General features: G+C 57.5%; 1 long non-coding RNA gene across 1 annotated transcript in view; it reads right to left on the bottom strand.

The window, feature by feature from the left end:
- Positions 1 to 5475: 5475 nt before the first annotated feature.
- Positions 5476 to 11423, bottom strand: part of LOC106900862 — a 13721-nt gene continuing 7773 nt past the window's right edge. Inside the window, exons 3-4 of the long non-coding RNA XR_001414212.1 lie at positions 7690 to 7838; positions 5476 to 5770 (exon numbers count right to left, since the gene is read on the bottom strand). This is a non-coding gene — a long non-coding RNA (uncharacterized LOC106900862). The remainder of the gene's footprint in view (positions 5771 to 7689; positions 7839 to 11423) is intronic.

Genomic DNA, 11423 nt, shown 5'->3' with positions numbered 1-11423 from the left:
CTCCTCGTTCATCTCCGCAGCAGGAATAGCAAGAGCCTCTAGTAAAGCTGAGGCCATTCAACCCCAAAACATCCCCCGAAGTGACAGCTCTGATTGACACAGCCCTCTTGGAGGAGCAGCACCCTTGGGAGACGGGGCAGGGGGCTGTCCCTGCTGTGTGGGGCTGACGCACGCTTCGGGCTGAGCGTGGGGCTGCAGACGCCCTCCTGGCTCCAGCGCTGGAGCTCTCCAGCCTCTGTCTGCAAGGTCGAAACACAAACCTGCTGGAGAGCAGCTGAAGGCAGAGCCCTGAAGTGACCTCCAGCCACAAAGCCACTCTGGTGACACCGGGGCATTGGCCAGGGCCTCTGGGCTGCGGGTCGCTCCTTTTCTTCTCCGCTTCGCCTAAAATTAAACACGCTCTCAAAGGTGCACGGGGATGCAACGGGGAGAGGGGGGGGTCCCTCTGGGAGCTGGTTCTCCTCTGCTCCTATTGCTTGAGCGTTAGCTGCTTCCCAGGATTTTGGGGTCACAGGGCTGGTGCTGTGGGGCTCAAGCTGAGATCAAGCAGTGGCTGGTTCGACCGGCAGCGATGGCTTTGGGGGCCTGCCCTGCCAGCCCACAGAGAGGACACGGGGCAGGGGGGGACACAGCAGGGCATGGGCAACCGTGCAACCTCACAGGGGGGTCTTCTGAGGGAGGCTGCATCCATTGTCAGACGTTCTCCCACCTTGGGGACCTGCTTCATTTCCCTGATGCTCCTTGCGATACGGCTGCTTGGTGCTTCCCCTCTCCCACACCCTGCAGAGGAGAGGGTAGGGGGGGCTGCAGGCAGGGGGGGGCTACAACAGAGAGGGGGCTGCAGGCAGGGCAGGGGGGGAGCGGGGAACTCGCAGGGGGTGTTTCTTGCAGCTGCAGCACCCTCCACACGCCAGCAGCATCACCCCGCTGCTGGTGCTCAGAGCCAGAGCAGAGGCACAGAGCTCGGGAACGCCCTTCCCTCCGGTCCAAGGCAGAGCGGGAGAGAAGGAAAAAGCACTGGAGAGAAGGAGGAGCGCAGCAGCACGGCCTGCCTTTCCCTGCCAGATCCCCCCGGGGAGCTTCGCCAACCTCTTCGGCACTTGAGCTGCGGGTTATGAGGACAGACGGACCCATCTTCTCCGGCAGCGGGTGCAGCAGGGAGGGCTCCTACCCATCCTGCCAGGGTGTTTCTGGAGAGCTGGGCTGGGGTCCCAGCCCTGAGGGACATTTTTGGCCTCAATCCAGCAGGGCTAAAGCTCAGCACGCTGCGGGCACGCTCAGCACCATCCCGCACACCCACCAGCGAGGGGGAGAGAAGGAAAAAGCACTGGAGAGAAGGAGGAGCGCAGCAGCACGGCCTGCCCTTCCCTGCCAGATCCCCCCGGGGAGCTCCGCCAACCTCTTCGGCACTTGAGCTGCGGGTTATGAGGCCAGACGGACCCATCTTCTTCTGCGGCGGGTGCAGCAGGGAGGGCTCCTACCCATCCTGCCAGGGTGTTTCTGGAGAGCTGGGCTGGGGTCCCAGCCCTGAGGGACATTTTTGGCCTCAATCCAGCAGGGCTAAAGCTCAGCACGCTGCGGGCACGCTCAGCACCATCCCGCACACCCACCAGCGAGGGTTGCTAGTCACCAGCGAGGTTTTACTAGTCACCAGTGAGGTTTTGCTAGTCACCAGCGAGGTTTTACTAGTCACCAGGGAGGGTTGCTAGTCACCAGCAAGGTTTTACTAGTCACCAGTGAGGGTTGCTAGTCTCCAGCAAGGTTTTGCTAGTCATCAGTGAGGGTTGCTAGTCATCAGTGAGGGTTGCTAGTCACCAGGGAGGTTTTGCTAGTCACCAGCGAGTGCAGGGCACGCAGGGCATGCCAATCCCAGGCGGGAGCGGTGGCACGGCGCTGGCAGGATGACAGGGATGAAGTCAGAGGGAGGCAGCAGAGGGTGGCAGGGGAAGCGCAGCGCTTCCTCGCAGGCGCGGAGTTTTCTGCTCATCAGCGGCATTGTTCCTCTGCCCTTTATCCCCACAGCTGGCTGCTCTCTGCTCCCCGCACGCAGGATGAGAAGGGCAGTTCCTGGGAGAAGCAGCCTTCCTGCCAGCCCCCTGGCACCGGCCAGGGGAGCATCCTCCTGGGTCCTCCCGCTGCAGACGCACACAAGCCCTGAGCAGCCCCTCTGGGGCTTGGGGAAAGGTTGGAATGGAGGACTCGGCAGATAAAACCCCCCAAAACCCCAGACCTCAGGCAGGATTGTGCCTCTTGAGCTCCTCACCAGGGCATTGCAGCTCTCCAGATCCCTTTGCTCTTACCCTGCTGAGGGCTGAACACCCACTTTCCTACAGAGGGATGGTTCCAGCCCCGGAGCCTTGCCGGCAGGAAGCACATGTTGCTGCTCTATTTACTGGTCCCACTTCCTTTGCAGCAGCATTTGCACTCGGAGTGCAGGCGTATCCTTGCCAGCAGACAGAAAATTTCCTGTTCCTGGAAGCGTTTGTGCAGAGAGGTGATTTATTTCTCGTGTGCCTTCCCGGCTGAAGCAGGTCAGGGGGGTTTGTGCTGAGCTCTCACTGCCAGGAGAGCTGCAGGCAGCGGGGAGGACAAAGCCAGGACAACAGAAAACTTACTGACATTGACGGATGCGATAAGAGAACGACACTTACTTCAGGCAGGACAAGCCAGTTCCTCATCTTGCTTTTTATCAGCAGCAGGGTGTCCGCTGCACCTCTTGTTCTAGGCTGATAGCACCGGGGGAGAAGAAGCTCTGCCCTGCAGCTGGTGCCCTCCTGCCCTAGCATGAAATATCACCTATTGAAGAAACAATTCTTCCAAGTCCCATTTGCCATCTCGAGTGTTTTCCTGAAACCCACTTTGGAAATGCCTGCAGCAAAAAGCACACGCCGAAGGCTGAGGAGCAAGGGGTCACCACGGAGGTGGGCAGGAGCTGGGTTATCCAGCCCAGATGCTGTCCTGCACGCTGGGGCTGTTGAGAACCCACTCAGGAGGTGATGCTGGGCAGGAGCTGAGGTGTCCTCAGTGCCTTCATGCAGGGGTGAGGGATGTCCCCAGGCACGGCTGAATCTGAGTCATGGTCCAGAGCGTTGCCACGGGGGACTGCTGGAGACACTCCTGCTCTGCTGGAGCAAAGGCTGCGTTCAGCCATGAAGATGACATCTTGGGGAAGAGGCTCACCACCGTGTCAAAGGCCCTCGAATCCCAGCTTTTATCCCATATCCTGGTGCTGCTGCCCCAGAGGAGCCTTCAGCATCCCAGAGGAACCTGCAGCACCCCAGCACTGATTGCTCCCAGTTTCCAGGAAAGCCTCTGGGTCTCCACAGAAAGCTTCAGGCAGGAGCTTCACTGAGCACCACCATCCCAACGGCTTGTCCCCTCCAGGTGCCCACAGCCAGGCTGTGAAGTGACCATCCTCTGGGATGAAAGCGGCTGCAGATGAGACCCCTGCCAAAGCCCAGACCCCCAGAGCCCTGTCCTCCCCACCTGGGTCCCCACCACTCCTCCCGCTCGGGGCAGTGACCCCCATCTCTGGGCTGGCAGCTGTGGTCCCCAGGGATGGGCAACCCCCAAAGCACCGGCACCGAGGACCAGCTCGGGACCCGTAGCGACACAGGCCAGGAAAGGAGGAGGCTGAAAATAAAAAAAGCTTCAGAAAAGAATGACAGGAATTATTTCAGGGCTGGAACAACCTGCCTCACACTGAGCGAGTGAAGAAGCCAATCTGTTTAGTTTATCTAAGGGAAAGTTAAGAGGGAACTTAGACGCATCTATAAATACCTACATGTTGGGAACATTTCTGATTGCTACGGCCCTTTATCCTAGCAAACAAAGGCAGCAAAATTTCCTGGGGCTGGGAGCCGAAGTGAGAGAAATCCAGGCTAACAGCAAAGCGCAGATTTTTAATGGGAAGGATAAATAACCATCAGGGCAGGGACACAGCAGATTCCCCATCACACGAAGCCTGAAAATCAAAGCTGGGTGGCTGCTGCTAAAGGAGCCACTGCAACTCAGCCCTCAGCCAGAACGATTGGGGCTGGATACGAGAGCCCCCACCCACAGCCTGGGACAGTTTGGAAGAAAATCCCTTAAAATCTGACTCTTCCCGACAGATCAGGCTCTCACCCCTCCTGGGTTTTGCCCCGTGACTCCCCCATTTGCGGTCGCAGTTCCCTCCTACTGGCAAACAGAGCCAGCCAGCCAAGCTCATCCTCCTGTCGTGTTCAGAAAACCACCATCCCGCCCTTCCAAAATTATGTAAAGATTTGGTGAATGTTTGAAAACAGAGAGAGTAGCAAGAAGAAAAGGAGAAATTGAACAGTAAGGGGGAAAAAATGGGGCGTTACCCATTTTATTGCAGTCCAGGGTAAGAAGGGAAACATTTAAAAAGGAGAGAAAAGAAGCAGAGCAGTTTTCATATTTAAAATATTTTGAAAGAAGACTTTGACTTAGCAAAGAAGCATTATTGCAAACTGTGCCAAGGAAAACAACATTTTCATATAATCTTAAATCTGAGGTGAGCTCCATCCATCCCGGCCACTTCACCCCTCCCAAAAGTGCATTTTGCCCTTCGCTCGTTCCTAAAACACCCCCCAAAATGCACGGCCCAAACGATGCACTGGCCCCAGGAGGAAGCTGAGATTTACGATGCGCATCCAAACATCCAGGTAAAGGAGAGAGCAGAGAAAAGCTCCCGGTTAAGCTGAGGAATGGACCTGCCATTTGAGAGCTCAGAGACAAAAAAATAAATAAAAAAAATAGGGAAATCTGCAACGTGGGAGTGTGCCAGCGCTGGGGGCGAGAGGGACGAGGCTGGGAGGATTTCCAGCTCCACGCAGCCTCTTTATTCCTGTGCCTCCCAGCCCCGAGGGCTGACACTGGGCCATGAGGGGACCGTGTGGCTGTCACCCAGCCCCTGGCACAGGCGACTGCTAGATGTCCTAAGCCTGAGCATCCTTCAAATAGCCACCAGGAAACACTGCCAGCCCTCAGGGGAGGAAAACACCTCCCTGGCACTGTCCCGGTTGGTGCTATGGGTCCGGCTGTTGCCCCCTCAGTGCCAGGCGCCGGCGGGGCTGTCGGGGTGGGAGGTGGCGCGGGGCGCACGGAGGCTCACCTGGGGCAGGGCGCTGCGAGAGCCGAGCACCAGGCTGCAGACGCTGGCCGGTGCCTCCGTCCTGCGGGCCGTCACCCTCACCAGCCGCGGCGGCGTCCCCGGCGTGCCGTCCCCAGCCCCCGGGCCGAGCCTCCGCTCACCCTCCCGGCATGGACCCTGAAACGAGACAAGGGGGGGGACGTGCAGGCAGGGCAGTTTGCCTCCAGGCCTCCTGACTGCTTTTGGAAGGGTCAAAATGAGCTTTGCCCCATGCAGGGGGATCATACAGCCCTTGGGGAGCATCCCATTGCCCCCACGGGCAGCGGGGGCACGGCAGGGATGGTGGAGCCTTGTGGGGGGGGGACTCCAGGGTTGGAAACACTGCCAGCCCTCAGGGGAGGAAAACACCTCCCTGGCACTGTCCCGGTTGGTGCTATGGGTCCGGCTGTTGCCCCCTCAGTGCCAGGCGCCGGCGGGGCTGTCGGGGTGGGAGGTGGTGTGGGGCGCACGGAGGCTCACCTGGGGCAGGGCGCTGCGAGAGCCGAGCACCAGGCTGCAGACGCTGGCCGGTGCCTCCGTCCTGCGGGCCGTCACCCTCACCAGCCGCGGCGGCGTCCCCGGCGTGCCGTCCCCAGCCCCCGGGCCGAGCCTCCGCTCACCCTCCCGGCATGGACCCTGAAACGAGACAAGGGGGGGGACGTGCAGGCAGGGCAGTTTGCCTCCAGGCCTCCTGACTGCTTTTGGAAGGGTCAAAATGAGCTTCACCCCGTGCAGGGGGATCATACAGCCCTTGGGGAGCATCCCATTGCCCCCACGGGCAGCGGGGGCACGGCAGGGATGGTGGAGCCTTGTGGGGGGGGGACTCCAGGGTTGCCCCGCTGCCAACTGGGGGTCGGTCTCTTTTCTCAAGTCACAGGTGACAGGACAAGAGGAAATGGCCTCAAGTTGTGCCAGGGGAGGTTCAGGCTGGATATTAGGAAAAATTTTGTCACTGAAAGGGTTCTCAGGCATTGGAATGGGCTGCCCAGGGAGGGGGTTGAGGGACCATCCCTGGAGGTGTTCAAAAGACAGGTTGATGTGGTGCTGGGAGGTATGGTTTAGTGATGATGCTCCTTGTTTGTTGTGTGGGTGTCTATTTTTGTCAGTTAGGTTGATGGTTGGACAAGATGATCTTTAAGGTCCCTTCCAACCCAGAAGATTCTGTGATTCTGTGATTCTGTGATCTTCCTATTGCATTTCACATTTCAGCAACACAAGATGCCCGAAACACATTTTTTGGAGAAAGGAGGAGAGGTTTGATGGTGTTGACAGACTTGGGCTCTGTTCAGCACAGGGAAGCCCCAAGACGGGCTGCTTTGCTCATCCCCCCTGGGAGCAGGAGCACCTCTCATGCCAGCTGCACCAGCCCCACGGCTGCTTCCCAACTTGCTTCTACATTGATTTTTAAACATCCTTCTTGACTGTCACATCTCCTTGGGGGGGCACAGACTGGCCTGGCCGCAGAGACCAGTTGCTGTTCCGAGCAGAGCTCACCAGAGGGTGGATCAAAGCTACAGGAGACCCCAAAAACTAAAGTGGCATCCCGCTGCCCATGGTATAACATCACCAAAAGTATGTTCATAAACAACAGACTAGATCTGCAGGTTTGCCTCTAAACAGAGGGACTGTCAGCGTGAAGGGGGTCAAGAAAAAATGGGACTAAAACGGTTCCTGAACCAGAGGGACAGAGCTATCTCCTGCACTGACTGGGGGCAGTTTTGCTCCCCCTGCTCTTGATCATCAAACTCCTTTGAAGTGTTCCTCCTTAGGTGACATCGTTCAGCTCCATCGTCCCCATGTGCCACTCAAATTTGGTGCCCGTGCAGGTATTTGCTGGGAAGCCAGTTCAGCCCACGAGGCAGAAATAGGGTGTTTAACCGATAGGATTATTTCACTGAAAGGAGGAATCCCCAAATTTCTGCATTTCTGCACCCGTTTCCGTACCCCCAGTTCAGGGGACCCCCCAGCATCCCTCGGCAGGGCACAAGGCAGGGAGAGGGGGATGGGAAGAGGGCCTGAGAAGGCACAAGGCAATTTTATTTACCTTGGTGCCTTTGAAATAACTGAGACCCCACTGCTCAATTGCTGCCTCCCCACCTGGTGCCGTATCTTTTAAAAGGCTGTTGAAAATTGAAAAGAATGCAAATAAGAGAGACAGAAATTATCTGAGAGCTGGAAAGCAAAAAAAAAAAAAAAATCCTGAATAGGGAAACTTAAAAGACTCAACCTACTTCACTTATCAAAAGCAGCCTGCGAGGTGGCTGGATCAGAGAGCCGAAACGTCTCCGTGGGAGACAGCATCAGACGGAGCAACTAATCCAGCTGCAACGGCAGAGCAGGAACCAGAGCTGGAGCAGAAGCTATTTGCATCAGGAGTAATTCAATTAACACTTGTGAACCACAGAAGTTGCCTTATTAATGAGACAAGCTATGAGAGGGGAGGTGTAGGAACGCTCTGGGGGGGAGCTGCGGTGGGCAGCAGCCTTCCGTGCCCCTTTGCCTCCCTCCTGGTGCAGGGTCTGACCCCCCAGCGTGGTGCCAGAGGAGGCTCTTACCTCGGGGAGGTTTTGGGGCTCTCTGGGTGCGATGGCAGAGCCGGGCTCGCCGGCCCCACGCCGCTGCCTGGCTGTGCCACCACGTGCCTCCGGGCTGGGAGGCTGCAGGGGCGCAGAGCGCAGCGTGAGATCGTAGAATTCATGAATATCTGCAAAAGAGACAGAGAAACATCCACAGGACCAGGGAGGCAGCCCGACGCCAGCGTCCCGCGTGGGGTGCACCACCCATGCCCACCCGCTCTGCCCCATCCTAGGTCCAAGCCCTCTGTGTTGCCCCAAGGCGATGGGGCTGGCGCAGGGCTCTGCTGGCTGCCTGACCCTGCCACGCTGCCCACCGTGCCCCCCCTTTGCAAGGCAGGAGGTGCAATGTGGTGCCTGGCTCAGCACACGGTGCCAGCTGCGGGCATTTCCATGAAGCAACGACCACACGCTTCATGGGGACCAGGAGCAAACTGTCCTCAGCAATATCAGCCATAAAGTGATACCCAGCAGGTCAAGGGAAGTCATTCTCCCCCTCTACTCTGCACTGGTGAGGCCACAACTAGAGTACTGCGTCCAGTTCTGGGCTCCCCAGTTCAAGAGAGACAGGGAACTGCTGGAGAGAGTCCAGCGTAGGGCAACAAAGATGATTCAAGGATTGGAGCATCTCCCTGATGAGGAGAGACTGAGAGAGCTGGGGCTCTTGAGCCTGGAGAAGAGAAGGCTGAGGGGAGACCTTATCAATGCTGACAAGTAGCTCAAGGATGGGATGAAGGAGGATGGAGCCAGACTCTTTTCAGTGGTTCCCAGTGAGAGGACGAGGGGCAATGGGCACAAGTTGGAACAGAAGAGGTTCCACTCAAATATGAGGAGAAACTTCTTCACGGTGAGGGTGGCAGAGCCCTGGAACAGGCTGCCCAGGGAGGGTGTGGAGCCCCCTTCTTTGGAGATTTTCAAGCCCCACCTGGATGCTCCTGAGTAACATGCTCTGACAAGCTCTAGGCAATCCTGCTTCAGCAGAGGAGTTGGACTAGATGATCTCTATGGTCCCTTCCAACTCTAAAATTCAGTGAAAAAAAATTCAGTGAAAGCTACCCCAGCCCACGGGTGTGGAGTCCCCTTCTTTGGAGATTTTCAAGCCCCACCTGGATGCTCCTGAGTAACATGCTCTGACAAGCTCTAGGCAATCCTGCTTCAGCAGAGGAGTTGGACTAGATGATCTCTATGGTCCCTTCCAACTCTAAAATTCAGTGAAATTCAGTGAAAGCTACCCCAGCCCGCTCTCCCACAGGCTGAGCCAGCCCCACGAGTGCTCCCATACCCATTCTGCTTGGAGAAGCCTCCTGTGCCAGGCAGTCCCTTTCCTGCCCTGATGCTGCCAGGCTTTTCCCTCCCTATTGCTGCTCCCCATCACCCCTGGCCTGCGGGGGGGTTCCCTTCCCACGGGGACAGGCAGAGAGGGCACCAGGATGGCAGGCTGACAGCATGCAAGCCCTAAAGCTGATGGCTACAGCTGTGTTATCTCCAGTTCCTTCCATGCTAAATTCCCTCTTCTCACCTGGCACTGATGCTCCCTGGGCACTGCCACAAGCAGATGCCGGGTGCCTTCACTCCGGGCTCCGAGGCCCTGGGTCTGCTGCTGCCAGTCCCAGGGGCTCTGGAGAGAGGGGTGAGAATGGGGTGTCCCAGCCCTCGCTGCTCCGGGGGCAGATAACAGGGTGACATCCTGTATCTTTAAGGTCCACATCTTTAAGGTCCCTTCCAACCTAGAAGATTCTGTGATTCTGGGACAGCGGGACCTGACAGCAGCTGCTGCTCGGGTGCATCCCCAGAGGGGCTGTGGGACCCCAGACCCTCTCCTAATCCCTCCCAGGAGCACTTTATCCTCCTAGAGGATATGAAATGATATGAAAAAAAAGGAGCAATGAAAGCCAACATACCCATTGCAGAAGTGTTTCGTTTCAGAAAGGGAACTACATCAAAAGCGAGAAGCTTTTTTACGAAGAAACCAAAAGGGGTAACAAAGAGGGTAAAACATTCGTGGGAGGCACTGAGGCTATTTTAGAGAGACCCCACTGGGACATCAGAGCAAATGCAGGGTGCCTGGCCGGAGGATACTGCAAAGGGAAGAGGGAGGAAAGCAAGGCTGGACTGCAGGGGACGGGAGGCTATTAAAAGCCAGAAGACATTCATCTAAAAAGCCAAAGCTGTGTCCAAATGGGAAAACCAGAACGGGTGGTAAATGCTGCCAGGTTAAAGGTAAAGCTCCAAAAGGTCGGCCAAAAGAGTTTGGTAAACGCCTTGCAAAAGGCATAAAAAAGTAATAAATCCCTTCAAGCACCTGGGAAACAGGAAGCCTGGTGGAGTCGGCTGGGCGGCAAAGTCACGGCAGCACAAATAAGCCCTTGGAACAGGGAAAGCTGCAGCAGGAGCCCGAGTTCACTTTCTGTACCTGTGGGGGCTGCTGGGGAACCCCTCTCCTGGGAGAGACCCCCAGGGCAAGCGGGGGGGGTCCCAGCTCCAGGGGCTGTGGCCGATCCCTTGGGGTATTCCCCTCAGGGATGAAGTGGCTGCACCGGCCCTTCAGTGGGTGATTTCTTACCCAAAACTCTGCCACACCAAGGCACCGCAGGGTATTAAATGCCCACTTCAGCAAGATTTCCAGAGGGAATCCCATGAGCACTGGGCAGGGTGGGCAGGGACATGCTGAGCACTGCCTGAGGATATTTCTCAGGGAGGTTCTTCACAAAGCAGGATGGCACCCCCAGACGTGAGCCCCCATTCCTCTTAACCCCATCCTCTTAACCCAGCTCCCTGTTGCAGATGGGACAGGGAGTAGCATCAGAGAATCATAGAATGGTTAGGGTTGGAAGGGACCTCAAAGATCGACCCCCACCATCCAGGGGCTGCCTGGTGACACCCCCACTGCAGGGAAAAAGCTGCCATAAATCTCAGCTGCCGGCAGAAGGGCTTCTGTGCCCTTCGGGTGGCAGAGCAGCCACCCGAGCACAGGGAGCATCCTGCCACCACCCAGTCTTGGTGCCACTTTTGGAGCTGCTGCTTGGCTCTGCATCGTTGTCAGGCTCCGTCCTGTGCCCTGGGAGAAATGGGGCAGCCGGCAAGGACAGGAGGAGGGGGAGTCCCCCGACCCAGCCCCCGCACCTGGGGCATCCCCTCCGCAGCCCCCCGGGTGCCGAGCGCGCCGCTGGCAGCCCCCGAAGCCCCCCGAACCAGCCGTGAGGTCCCCGCGAGCAGCCACCGCCCGGCCAGACAAACGGGACTTTGTTTTCCTGCAAAACCCTCTCTCCCTCTGGTTATAAAAATAGGCATTGCGTAAGGGGAATAGCAGGGCTCCTGGCGGGGAGGATTACACTTGGAATGCACAAAACTTCGCAAAAATGAAAACAGGATTTGAAGAGCCCCCCCCGTCGGGGGTGGGGGCACCGCTGCCAGCCTCCCCGTTTGTCACCCGTCTGCTGGGGGAACACAGCCCGGGACAGCCACGATGGCAAGGTGCCTGCGGAGTGGGGAGCAGCCACCCTCCCCCTCCAAAAACCCTCAGCCCGTTCCAGACACTTGCAACGACGACAGGGACTAATTGCTGGCACCAGGGATGAGTTGGGGTTTCACGACTGGGGGACAGGGTTCATGCAGGGAAGGGTGCGGATGTGAGAGGGGTATACTTTAGGCCATAGGCACAGTAAGACTTCAAGATAATTGAAATATAGGCGGTTTTCCCTCATTTTTTGTTGGCA

This window comes from Calidris pugnax, unplaced genomic scaffold, assembly GCF_001431845.1.
Source record: "Calidris pugnax isolate Ruff unplaced genomic scaffold, ASM143184v1 scaffold294, whole genome shotgun sequence".
In the NCBI taxonomy this organism is placed as follows: Eukaryota; Metazoa; Chordata; class Aves; order Charadriiformes; family Scolopacidae; genus Calidris; species Calidris pugnax.
The sequence above is the reverse complement of the archived record's forward strand: the minus strand, read 5'-3'. Positions and strand labels throughout refer to the sequence as shown.